Raw genomic sequence first — 14196 nt, 5'->3', positions numbered from 1 at the left:
TTGCGAAGTCTGTCGCAAAAATGGCCGTGATGCCTCGTGACGCATGCTCCTCCCTCGTATAGGCTCTCTTCAAGTTCAAGGCTTGACTTTTTTTTATTTGGTTCAGTAGATTCATTTCCCACGGGAATCCATCAGCGTCTGTGGATAAAATTATCTGGCATTTGTCGACGCGTTTGTTAAACGACTCGTTTAGAAAGAAATACTCCACTACCCCGGAAGGCCTTCATTGATCCAAAAGAAGGAATATAGAGTAAGCGATGATGATAATCTATGAAATTAGATGTAGCGCTTGGGACTACTTGATCAGAGAAGCTTAAAGCTAGTCATTGCTCGCTGGAATTGATTACATAAGTTGAGCGCGGAAAAAAACGAAATTACACGTTCCGCTTTCCTCGACGTCGTTTCTTCCCAAATGATAGTTTCATAGTGTTCCCGCTAGGGTGAAGCCCCTAACGTGACCGTATACTTCTAGTAGTCGGTATTTAGACCACTCGATCCGCGATGAAGAAGAAGAAGAGAAGTCGGCGATCGATCGGTAATCGAAAATGCAAACGGTCGATGTCTCCCGGTTCAAAGATTGATACGGAGAAGGGTGTAAAAGGGGGAGAGGAAGAAGACACGGCGGAGAGGGTTAGAAGAGAGATAGCGGAGAGAGAAGAGGAAAGTTCGAAGACGGAAAAGAGGAGGATAGCTCGGTTGGAGCGTGCGCATCGTCTACTGGAGGACGTCTTTCTTCCTCTCTTAGCTCGACTTTCCCTCTCCTCTCTGTCGGTTTATCACGGGTTCACCAGGTAGCAAGTACTCGGATTGGTGGGCGTGACACAGGTGCGCGTAGGTGGGGGAGGCGTGGTGCATCGCTTCCATTGGTCCTCGAACCTGGGTGAACGAAGCCAGACCGGAAGTGGGGTCGAGACGAGAGAAGAGAGTTACCCAGAGGGGCAAACGTAGCTCCTCCGCTTCGACCATCGGGGCAAAAACGATATCGCATCTCGCGTGCAGCCCGGCAAAAAGCTGCCAGGTGGCATTTCGCCTTACCTTCAGGGTTACTGCCTCTTGCACGCGAACACACGACAACGAAATACCCTGGCTCCCGGTATATCCTGCGTGGCTGATGCTCGCGAGGGGAGAACGGACAGGATTCTTTCGGACGAAGAAGCTGCAACGACGCAAGACAGGGTTGGAACAGGGTGCTCGCTGATATTTACACGCGATAGGGATTACGCTAGTTTTCGGAGCTGACGCTTTCGACCGAACATAGTCTTGCGTGATTAGTCACTTATCGAGGACAGTAATTTATGACCTTAGTTCGGTAGCTCATGATATTGCTATAATATGAATTGTGGGTAACGTACGTGATCACGAACGCGATAGCGACACTTGTTGAGGACAAGTTTTAATTACGACCTGTCGTAAGGAAGTTTTCAATTTTTGAGATAACTACGACTCGAGAAGTATAAATCGTTCATTGATCGATCTAACAAACCGGTAAGAACTGCAGAGGCATCAATTATCGCCTCGAAAGAAATCGCTGTAAGTCTAATAACCCTTCGGTAGCTCCATTTATAGATTTTAATTCCTGTTCCTCGTTGATTTTTTACTCGAAGGAAAATCATTCATCGTTCCATGAAAGAACGACTTAAATTAATGCAGCACGAGCGAAGGGTTTAATTAGAAGAAAGATTCATCGTGCGAATGTAAATTCGATAACTCCATTCTGGAAATAGAAAACGTTTTCCACGAATCGATGTACATACGAGGAATAGAAATTCGCTTTGCATTTGCAGTCGTTGTGCCCAAAGCGCGTTACCCTTGTTTATAATTTATTACCATTCGTGGAAACAATAATGGGCCGTATCTAATAGCGTGCAAGAATTTCGTTCTAACAGGAATTTAGTCAGCCAGTGGATACGGTAAGCAGTGGTATAAGACCGTTCGTAATCAGACTCCAGGATCGAAATCAAAACGTTATTTGGAGCAGCAGAAAATTACTGAACTTTATATAACTTTCCCTAATTCTCATTTAAATAAAATTTCTCCTTCGTTCGCCATTGTGGCGGAAAAGTACAACCTACTATTTCTCAGACAAAATTAGTCTCTTACTGTTAGACAACATAAAATTTAGTAAAATAAATTTCATAATATCGATGTAGAATTAAAAAATAATTTTTTGTAATCCGACGGTGGCAGCCGTGACTAATAGTCGCAAAAGTATGAAATATCGTAGGAAAGGTAATAAATATCGCGTCAGAAAGAGTTCGCAGGCGTGTTTCCCTTATCTGGTCGTCGCGTACGGCAGTCTCGTGCAAACTTTTAATTGGATCGAATGAGAAAGAAACACGTACCGCTGCGGGCCTGGGTTAGTCGCGAACTTGGCGGGTTCGTTATTACGAAAAAGAAACACACGTCGTAGAGACCGGCATGGTCGTGGGTGAGATGAGGAGAGGCGATATTCTGCGTGCATTCCTCCGTCGACGCCGAGTCTAGGATTGATGGACGGAAACGCGAGAAGAATGGCAGCAAAGTCGTCGTTGTCGGTTTACCGGGGTCGTTGACAGTCCGACAGATGCGTGAAACACAACAGGGCCGTAGAAACTATTTTTTAAACCCCTTTCATATATTTCAATTCTTAAGCATTTACAAAAATGGTCACATGAAAGTTTTACGAAACATGCTTCCTGGTCGAAGTAAACAGTCAATCTGAACTGCTTGATTTTATTGCAACGAAGCGTCATTTTGTAGCAGGAATATTAACGAAGTTTTATTTTGCGATACTTTTAATACCAGAAGTTCGACGCGTAATAATAAAATAATCACAAAAAAGGAAAGAGGAGGTATTGTGAATTGCGTGTAATTAAACTGTGCGCAATATTCATTGTCCAGTCAACAGTTAATTAACATAGGATTGAGCAGAGATTTCCCCATGATAGACAATCGCATGACGAGGATACTTTCAATTGAAATCCATCCTCGCTTTGTAATTATCAAAACGTTCCTTGATTCGTGGATAATTTCAACCTTGAGGAAACGGTGTACAATAGAACACCCTCGCGATCCCTGTCTCACGGCCGCGAATGAAAAGCTGTCGACACCGTGGTCGAGGTATAAGTTACACGCGTGATACATCGTGGGATCTCGAGAGCCTCTTACAATGGGTGGAGGGTAGAGAGCAAAAGAGGAGCATGAATAAACATCAGAGGCACATGTTTGCACGGCGATCCTCTTCTCTTTCTCTCCGTTGCTCGTATCGCGGTGTAATTGCGGATTGCCAGCCGTACGAGAAACGTTTGTCGAATAATTAACTGGACGACGCGTGGGCTTACGGGGCTGGTGAATGCAAACGAGTTATGGAATAGATACGGTAACGAGGACGATTGATGAGTTGTCTACGAAAAAAGAACCGAGGGAAATGCGGCGGAAATTTAATATGGATGATATGGAACTAGTAACTGAGTTGGGGATTAATTAGAAATTAAATTGGTCTAGGGATATGAGGATTTAGGGGAGTAGGTATACGTAAATGTTGGGATTAGCGTAGGAATTTAAAGACATCGGAATGTAGCGAGATATAGGAGCGTAGGGTTGTAAGGGTGGGAGATGGAATATTAGAGATCTGAGGATGTAGGGAACTGGGTGTGTAGAGATATGAGAGTGTATGGATACAAAAAAGTCTAGAAATTTAGAAATGTATTTAATAGAATAGAGGATTAAGAATTGGAGTGTAGACAAACTAGTGTAGATTCGTCTTCTAACGGATTACGGTCGACAAGGTAGACCGCAGCACGTAACTCAATTAAACAGCAGGTCGTTAATTATCCAGAACCGTGGTGGAAATTTATCGGTGACGTACGCAAAGATTTTGACACGGTCTATTTAGCCTCCGGTAGAGAAGAAGTTTAATTCGGCGATCGTACGCCGTTTCAGGTTCAAGTATTAATTAATTAGATAATTAATCGTGTAATGGCTTTAATTGGGTCCTGTTAAGTGTCAACGTGCTCCCTCGGGCGTAATCTTGCCCGTGGCATCTCGTGGCTTTATCTACATGTATATAGGAACACGATGCCAGCCAACTTACCATCCCGTTGTCCAGGTAAAACAGACCAGCTACCTGGCTCGCGAGCTTCTGCTCCATACGAGAAGTTGTTAAGATTTCAGATAAGAATACGAGATTTCGCAGATCCGATATCCCGTTGATAAGCGAGCATGCGCTACTCCTTGTAAACGAAGACACCGCTCTCTCTTATCTTTCTTTTCGTTCTACCTTTATTCTACCGTTTCATCTCCTTTTCCACTATTCATTCTGTTTCCTTTGATTTATGCGTCAATTTCTGCCAATTCCTTTATATTCTCGAGGTACGTTTCTTTGGGAGACTCGTTAGCGTCGAAATAAATTCGCTTTTAAATCGGCTTTACCTTACTGCACAATACAATGTACGATCTTTATTAATTCCCTTTGGAATGTTTCACCGGATTCGGTGTTAACAATTTCTTCTGTCACAATTATCAGAGAAACTTGGACACCAATTAAGAACTTGTCTGTTAGGTAAAGAAAAAATTAACTTGTCTTATATCTAATTACGCTCTTGGCACCTTTCTGTCTTCTAGTTTCTTTCTCTGTATGTTAGCGTTTTCAAATTCTCAATAATTTTTCTTGCTTTCCAAATGAAAAAATTGGGTTTATCTTGATAACAAATTTGATTGCAAGGTCGTAAAAAGATCTGTGTTTGTAAAATGATTGCGACTCGAGGAATTATTAGGAAGAAAAAAAGTAATGCATATTTGAGATTTACGCGAGAAAGCGTAGAAACGTCAAAAGCACGTGGTTCGAGGATCGGCTCTCGACTGGGCTAAAAACGTAGACTCGCGTCGCTTCAGTGTACTCCACGTGGTTCAGGTTTCGAGAAAGAGCGAAAGAGACGAGAAGAGAGAAAGAATGAAAGAGAAGACGAGAAAGGCATGCTTGTACCATCGAAGTTTTGCTCGACAACGTCAAAACAGTTCTGGCTTCTCCCGTGGCGTGGCGTTAGTTGCCGCGCGATTATGCAAACTGATTCCAAGCTGTACTCTCCTTTACGACCAGTAGATTCCTTGCTTCGATACTTCACTTATCGTCGATCTTCGACTCTGAATATCAGATCAATTTTTATATAAAATACATCTAAATTCCTTTTTCAAATTTTTTCTCTTCCTTCTTACAATCTTTAAGGTGATCTAATGTTTTTTGTTTTTGAGATAAAATAAAAGAACATCATAAAGATTAAGACGTTGATTTTGTAACAAAATGCTTTTTTCAAATTATCACTCGATAAAATAACAGAAATTAATTAGGAACTTAATTTATTGGCTTTTGAACGAAACTTTTGCTTTTGCTTACTGTTTTCGATTACTCGATATCGTTAATTAACGCGCAGTAAGATTGACAAAATTTTCATTTCAAAGTTTTGGAAATTCCGTATACTCAAGTCCAAATTTAATTTCGACAATTACTGTAGTGCACCATAGTTGAATTACGAAACACCTGTTGCTTCGAGGTTCCACAGAATTTTCAAACAAAAGTCGAAATTTGTGGACAGTGGTTTACAGTCTCGTAATGTACGAAGCAAACAATACTGCAAAATTTCGAAGGGAGAACGTAATAAAATCGGATAGATATTTCTCATCGGAACAGCAAACAAACGGACATTGAACAAACTCGGTGGAGAAAATAGCGTTCTCTGTCGAGGATGTTGAGGGCATTTAAGGGCAGCGGATGCAGCAGCGTCCCAAAAGTTACGACTCCATTAAGAAAGGGCTCTGCTGATTTTTTCCAGTTCATTTCGGCTCGCATAAAACAAGCTATTTAAAATGCAAAGGCGTAGCAACGAGCTGATCTCGAGGCTCCTTGATTCCGATCGCTAGGAAGTTAAAAAGTAAAAAAGGGAACGCGCAGATATCATTTTATACCGTTAATCGTTTCGAGCTAATTGCTTCATCAGAGATGAGTTGTTTCAATTTTATTGCGGAATCTCTCGAGTGGTCGGTGTAACGAGCCACCGAATTTCGTTGGGATTTTCGTGTTTTTTGACAAAGAACAATTTGTGCGTTCCCCGGTGAAAAGGTTCTCATATGACGATAGAAATGTCGCTGTTTGCTGGGAAAAAGAAGGAACGCGTCGGCTCCGAATGAAAAAGAGGAATTACTGTTAGGACCGTAGATGGAAGAAACAACGTCATTGCTCCGTGTGAATACGGTTTTTACGAAGATGACGACTCTATTCGCCTTTTAAGCGAGCAATCTTTCTGGCCGATTACGCTCGGGAAACCTATTATTCCGCTAGGCGAAATAAGAATTGGCGTTTTGCAGCTCGAGCATTCGGGAAAATTTCATTCGGTCGTTGCGAGCTTGGAATTTTTCACGGAGTCGTAAGCGATCAATTAGCGTAAGTTTATCCTCCTGGGATTAGAGAGTAAAACGCTGTGGGATTGTTTCATAGGATTACCATGAGATTCTTCGACGATTGTACCCTGAATACGGTGCTAATCGACCAGGAATAATTATGAGTTTATCTTTCTTCAAACCCGGGCTTCTCTTCGTTAAGAAATCGTTCACGGTAGAGCAAAGTTATCGAAACGAGTCGTAATCGACGCTTCGAAAGTTCCGTAAATCGAATGCATCGACGAACAGGAAGAGTCGCGTTTAAGGGAACGGATTCAGTTTTCGTCGAACGGATCGGAAGTTAAGTAAAAGTTATTAGTCGTTGCGCGCCACACGCGGCCATTTATGGCCGTCCTGGAGAAAGAATCCTCCGGCGAGGCGTGCAGTGGCCCAGAACGGATGAAATTCCACGGACGTTTCCGGCGGACGCGCAGCGGAGTTCGTCGAATCAAACACAACCGAGGCAAGGATAAGAGAGAAAAATATACCCGGGAGGAAGACAGCGAGACTCTCGTTTCCACGCCAAACGTCTACAAAATCTGTAGAACGCGAAGAGTAACCTTGATCTATAACGCCTACGTATGACTCGAACGTAATCGCGAAGAGAAAATTATTGAACAACGACGGGTGAAAGTAATCTTAGAAAGATATAAAATACAAAGTCACGCGTGAAGAAAGGAAAAAGAGGGTGGTTCAGTTTCCATGACGAAGGAGGAAATCCGTGAAAGGGGCAAACGTGTACAGGAAAGAAGAAAAAGAAGAGGAAGAAGGGTGGCGGTGTACGAAAGCGAGTTAACGCCGCTCTTTGGCTCGGACGAGGGCAGAAGGAGCAGAAGAGGAAAGAGAAGAGAAGCGCTAGGAGTCGAACTCGTATTCGCAGGACATCCGCGCCACTGGCCATCGAGACAGTTATGACTCTCCCCGTTCTCGAACTCGTCAGTTGTTTTGCGCCGGTCTCGTTGCTTTTGTTCTAACTCGCCGATCTTTTCTCGTTGCTTTTGTTCATCTGTTCTCTCGGTGGCTGCCGTTGCGGTGCCAGCGCCCTGCTCTTTTGCTCCTGTTTCCATCGCAAGAATCACCGAGCTTGCTCTCTCTCCGATCATCTTCCAACTTGTTCCTTCCTCCTTTCTCGTACGTTCGCTCGTCCCAGTAGTCCCGCTTCTTCTGCTCTCTTTTTCGAGAGTCGAGCTGATCTTTTTGCCGGCTCGCAGCTTCCAGTCAGGAGGATGAGCGAGGATGAAAGAAGGAGGACGAGGCGCAGTCTCTCCTTCTTCGTTGGCTTGAAAGGAGCCGACGTTACGTACGGTAGCCGGCCAGACTGTACCCAATTATTCCGGCGTGCTATACTAATGCCATGGACCCCCTTTGGCTAACCACCCCCTTCTCCTTCTGCTTCTTCCTCTTCTTCCTCCTCTTCTATCGTGCCGTTGTCGCTTCCTCTTCTTCTACTACGAGGATGCGTGGTGCTTGTCGTTGTCTTCGTGGCTGGTCCCCTTCGTTCCCTCTCTTTCCGTTCTTACCCATAATGCGATAGCTGACTCGAATCGAGATGCTACAAACCCGATGCCGATGGATCCGTGGAATGACCAGCACACGATTCTCGATCTTCGGCATCGGCTACCGTGCACCCTCATTTTTTCCTACCATGACTCGGACACGAACTCCTTTTTTAGCTTTCCGGGTTAGAGTTACACTACGTGTTTCGGGAAATTGGGTTAACGGTTCGATCGGAAAACGAGCCATTCTTCTGCGAATGAAATTTGGAGAGAGATTTCTTTCGGACGAATTTTCAAGAAAAATGAATCCGATTTCCTGATAAACTTCATACGAGTATTGCGTCAGAAGAATGTTTTTTCTTTAACGATAAAGATACTTGCTCGAATAATTTATTCGACGTGTTGAGAGCCAAGGCTATCAGCTATTCCCACGATAGCAGTCGAACACACCAAGCGATTTTACGTCTGAATGTTTAATCGAAGACAAGTCAAAATTCGGACGTTTAAATATTGCGTTCATTTTTTTCCATCTTCAATCGTGTAGGAGTTTTTCCTTCCAAACGATCTACTAATTTTTCGGTATTTTCAACGACATTTATCTTCGCGTTCCGCTTTTCATATCGAGGCGGATGAATGACCGTTTCCAACGATAAGCGGGCTGAAAAAATGAACAACGGGGAAAAACGTAACAGATCTTGTTCCACGTGGTTGATTATTTCTTAGGACAAACGGATCGTTACAGCGTGGTACAATGTTCGTGTCGTTGAGATATAATTTTCCCCTATTAATTGTTCATTCCGCGCTCAATTACGAAGACAAATTGCACTTGTTTTTTGTCGCGGTAGATAACTGGAAAATAATCGAAACAACATATAGCGAACCTCTATATATGTACGATCATCCATCCCAGCCGTGAATCATCAGTGCTAAAGGTCAAACGATTATCGAAGAACAGTTTTAAGATGCGTGTTAACTCCGTGGCCCAGCCACGAAATTCTCAATAGTTCGCGTTGACTCTAAAAAGCAAAAAAATGGAATAGTTTTTGCACCGAAGTTGTCTTTTACAATTTTCTAATACGATCTCGACGTTAACTTTTTTACGAACCAGATTTTCCGTACGCTAGATTTCGAGGCGATAAATTTTCACGCGCGAGCACGCGTTAAATTTCCACTCGTTAGATCGCCGCGCGTTGTAATATACTGCGTTCTGGTAAAAAGAGAAACAAATGATTGGGCAGAAGTTCGGGTTCGAAGAAACGAGGTAACTAAGCTTAACGACGCGCCGAAAGAATTGATTAAAAGACAGTGGAGAGTTAAAAAACGATTCGTCAGAGATCTCGAGGATGATTTACGCGTTCCGAAAAGTCCAGGAGATAGCGAATGCAAAGAATGCCGCGCGATCGCGAAAGGAAGAGATCGTACATCAGTCTCGCGCTCCCGAAACGCGTTTTCTCATTCGATTTGGTCCTGGCGCGTACAAGCGGATCCACCCCTTGCCGTCAGACAGAGACGGTATTAAGGATTGTATTAATCAGAGGCTGTCAGTGTGATTCCTGTGACGCGAACGAAGGGTGGCTCCACCGTCGACGATCCCGAAGGAGAAGAGACACGACACGAATTCTCTGGCTGCGGTTTTCGGGGTGGATCTGCCGATGACGTCGAGAAATGACGCAAAAAAATAGCTGCCAGACTAGCTGGCACCACGAACGATACGCTACGCTCCTTTTTTCTTTCGCCGGTCCCCCTTTTTCGGTGATCGGACGATCGCCGAGAACTTTGGGAACGTTTGGACGTTGGCTCGTTAGAGGAATCGTTAGAGACGTCAGAATTCGCAGATTTCCCGAGAGAATTCCTTTCTTCGAATTTTATTTCTTTTTCAAATTTCGAACGTTACATCGTTCCGACATCGATTACGTATTTAGGGTCGAGACTCCGATCGTTATTTTGCAACGTGTTTGACCCAAGTTCCCGAGTGCGTGTTGCGGTAAAAGAACGAATCGAAAACAATTTCCGAAATAGTGACGAGGCTGCTGTTGGAGAAACAATTTAGCGGGCTCGTTGGAAGGTAAATCACGATCGAAAGGCCACTAAAGGTGCGGGCTTCCGTGAGACGGCAAGTTTTTGAGAAAATCGAGAGGAGCCAGATCGCGCGAGCGGTCGAGCATCGAAGCAGGAGCGAGAAATCGAAGGGACGAAGACGAAAGAGGAATCCATTCACCGCGGGTAATGAGGTCCTCGCCACCAGGAGGCATGAATGAACCTTTGGCAAGAGGCAACCGCGAAGAAGAAGAAGACGAAGAGGAAGGAGAAGAAGAAGAAGACGGAGGAGAGAGAAGAAGAAGAAGAGTAAGAGTCCGAGGAAGATGAATCTCCCTGCAGGATATTGGAAATACTTGAGGGCTGTTCAACACGAGGCCATTTAGGGGCCACGCCACTATTATAATCGAGTTCGACACGAAGCATACGCAATAAAAGAAGAAGAACCAGGAGCCTAGGCCGCTGATGGACTCACCGAGGACGTGAACTTCACCACCGTTGCGTGCCTTAATAATCCACCGGTTTCCGAACCGATTTTTTTGCTTTTAATTGGCCACCTGAGATTTCAATTTTCAACGATCCGAAAGGGGGATCTGTTTAATTTGCAACGCGCCGTTTCATTAATAACCGCGTCCATCGATCGTCGTTCACGCTCGCTTTCTTCTCTTTTTCCTCGATAGAAATTTGTCGATCGAATCCTCGTCGATTACTCAGGAGGATATTTAAAGATCGTTACCAGTTAGAGGCACGTCGGTATGCAACAGTTTTATTCGGTAAATGCGATCGAAGAAGCGGCAATTTCGGGAGGAACGCGTTATTTTTCTTCTCACGCGAAAGGTTAATCGAGCAGCGAGCTTTATCTGGCCCGATCTGCACACCTGGAGGACCGAGCCTAATGTCCGACTCTTCTGCTTTCGGGAGCCAATCATCACGTTCGCCACAGGCGCGTGCACCGATCTTCTCTTCTCTTTTCTCCTTTTCCTGAATCCTTTTCTTTTCTCGAAAGCGGATCAGATCGCGTCGAAGCCGCAACACCTTGCCACTTTTCGCGTTCGTCGCGGTTATTTTGTTCTCTCGTTCGACGATCGACACTTTTCTTATTCGATCTGTTCGTTCTCTCGCAACTTCTTTGTCGCTTATTCTTCGCGAACGATTTGTTGTGTCGCAATTAACTTTGCTTTTTTTCCCCGCGTTTAATAATGTCAATGAACGGCTATCGAGATCCAGTATCGAGTAATTATAATTTCGTCTTCGTAACGTTTTCCTGGAGGTTAGTTTCGGTCACGCAAATTATTCGTCGGCCAGGACGGAATTGGAGCGGCCGGGCTGTAAATAATTATCGCAGATTGTAGATCTACAACGATCCGCTTCCGAGAAGTTGGTGTCTCTCCTGCGGTCAGCCACGAGGCCGAGCGTTATTTCTTTCCGTGGCTAATCGAAGAAACCGGCTTTCCGGCCACCGTTCGAAATTAATCGAGCTTTCTACGGCCGGGAAATTAGAGGAAGGTCAGGTTGAAGGCCCTATCGAGGCCAGGCACATCGGCTCCTCTTCCGCGTGCAATTTCGCCCGATTCCTTTTTCACCGTTTTTCGCTGTCCGCCGACCGAAACGTGCTTTCAACGCGTTGCGACTCGTTCGAGCAGAAAATAAGCCGCGGAGACGAAAGCGGAGACCACCGGCATGACGATCGATCGATCGAGATCGATCCAAACCACCCGTGATCTTGTTCGATGTTATTCCTTATGTTGGAAAAATCTGGCGAATTTTTCGATTCCTCCGGAAAGATCGTATCGCATTTTTATCCGGTATTTTGCTTGGCGAAATTGCGCCGCGCTAAATTACCGCGTGTTAGATTCCCGCTTTATTTATCGTAAGTAAAGTCGCGCGAAGAGACGGCGTTAAAATAAGATGATCGAAAGGACAAACGAAGGGTAACATGTTCGAGTTTCCCAGGTAATTGTTAGAGCCGGTTTCGAACGGTGGCTTTATTATAATTTTCGCGTTTAACCACTCATTGCTTTTGGACGATGCTCGAGCGCGCTCTCGATGTTCGTTTTCCGTTTTCGTTTTTTTCTGCTCGCTCGAAATGCGTTTTACTGCTTTACCGTGGCGCAAAAAAGGCGAGTCCACGAGTGGAGTCGGTAGATGATGAAGGTGATGAAGAAGTAAACGAAGAAGAAGCGGAAGGTGGCCGAGTAAGACGTAAATGGTCTCTCGGTACTTTCATCGTTTTAGCTAGCAGCTACACTTTACGCTGACGAAACGACGATCCGTTCCTCTGCTCGAAAATTGAACGAGCATTTTGCTTTTAACGACGCCTCCATTTGTTTTCTCCTCCTCCTGATACCGAAAACCTATGATTTAACTCTCTTTCGTTTGTTATTGCAACTTCTTTCCATTTTTTCCTTCAATCAACTAGTTCTGATCGCAGGAGACGTTACGTTTCCTTCGTGGAAGCAAAATTTTATTTCTCTCCTCTCTTCTGCTAGAAATCGAGTATTTCTCGTGCTCGGTAGGATTTATATGAATGAACCTTTCTTGTCGAACAGCAGATTTAGTTCGAGGACAGATGTAGAGGCAGATACCCGGAGATATATTGCAACGGCAGTTTCCTTTAAGGGCTTAGGTCAGAGTTCGGAGATCAGTCGTGATAACGGCAGACGGATTCGATAAGGACCTTTTACTTGTGGGAAAGATACCGATGTTTCTGGCCTTAAACGCGTTTGAGCATGAAAAAATCATTTATTTCACCCATTCTGATTTCTCTTCGTTGTTATCGAACACATTCGTTCTCCTCTTAATTTTAAATCGAGTTCAAAATTCCATCTTTCCATTTTATGAATTTCATATTTCAAGCATGTACATTTAGAAATTCCGAATCGATACATCGTTGCATACGTTTCATAGTCACGGGCTCGTTATTGATCCTACCACCGTTCGAGGTTCAGTTTTCCATCCAGAAATTTCATTCGTTTCAAGGATCTAATTCGTGCCCAGAAATTTAAATGTGTCGTACGACAGAATTTGTCTAAAAGGGAATGAAAAAAATAGCTAGTCTTCCGGCCAGACGATCGACAGATACGAATGACTGTGTTTACTCGAAATTCTATTTGTTTATCGTTTTTGCCGAGACGGATTACGCAAAACGATTGCGGTGTTCGAACCTCTCCGAGAGTTCATCGCGAACGATACAAGCCTATGGGTCGTTTTCCGCTGGTTCGCGAACAGCCACGCGTGCCGAGATCGCTTTTTACTCAATCTCAGAGGTCACGGTCCCACGTATTTCCTGCAATAAAAATCCGGCTTACGATTCGCACTTTTTCTTACTCTAATCCCGCGTCACGTGAGTTTGTTTATCCGCTGGTAAAATTTCGCAAAGACACGCGAGAAGCGTTGCGCAAATAATGGGATGTTGCTCGTCTCATTCATTTCGGTGACATATTTTATATCCTCTAAGTTTTTGCGCTGGAACAAGCATGTACTTTTAACCCCTTGCCCTGTGATTTAGGTGCGTTAGTCAGCACAAATAATTGGACTTGAACTCCAAATTGAAGGGCATTCAAAATTCGAGTAAAATTAAACACGGTTGAAGAGTACCAGACTCAGAGGTTATTCGTAATTTTAAGACGAAACGTCCGAACAGCTTAGCGCAGATTTTATTTGAAACGTAATTTAGGGTACTCTGTCAGGATAAGAAAACTAGACTTATTTTGTAATCACAGTGTATAGCTGTCGAAGTAAAAGCTATGAAAGTAGAGTGCGAACGTGTTAATAAGATTTCACTGTTGAATGTTAATTTGTAACGAAGTGCGGTTGCGTGGTCACGCGAGGATAGAAAAACGTTATTTCGCGTTTTTACTCGCGACGAATCGGTCGCGTGAAAAGCCTTCGCGAAACACGAGTTAGTATGCACTTATTCGAGTTCGTGTAATCGCAGGGTACAGACGGTTAATTACGAAATATTGCACCATTTGATCGCGAACCGATTGTGAATCTGACGATGCATGTTTGCGTATTCCTTGGGGGATCATAGATAACGTTGGAAGAAAAAGGTCCTTTCGATTATCGAGTCTTTTATATCGCGTGAAACTTTGTTACGGAACTTTTTTGGTCGCGTTGTTTAGAAAAGATAGATGGCGGTGTTAATAATCTTGGAATACGTATGAACGCATTTGCAATATTTCCGTTGGAGGGACCAAGCGTATCTCGGTCAAAGTGTCTCATGAAAACGCGATTGGAGTGGAAGAAAACT

The 14196-nt window shown here is 44.0% G+C and overlaps 1 protein-coding gene across 2 annotated transcripts in view; it reads left to right on the top strand.

Moving 5' to 3' along the window:
* The window catches only part of LOC100877359 (zinc finger protein rotund), a 136894-nt gene that overhangs the window by 9330 nt on the left and 113368 nt on the right, over positions 1 to 14196 (top strand). The gene's annotated exons all lie outside the window — the stretch shown is intronic.

The sequence above is a fragment of the Megachile rotundata genome, chromosome 8 (assembly GCF_050947335.1).
Source record: "Megachile rotundata isolate GNS110a chromosome 8, iyMegRotu1, whole genome shotgun sequence".
Lineage (NCBI taxonomy): Eukaryota > Metazoa > Arthropoda > Insecta > Hymenoptera > Megachilidae > Megachile > Megachile rotundata.
Note: the sequence above shows the minus strand (reverse complement) of the source record. Positions and strands in the feature narration are given on the sequence as shown.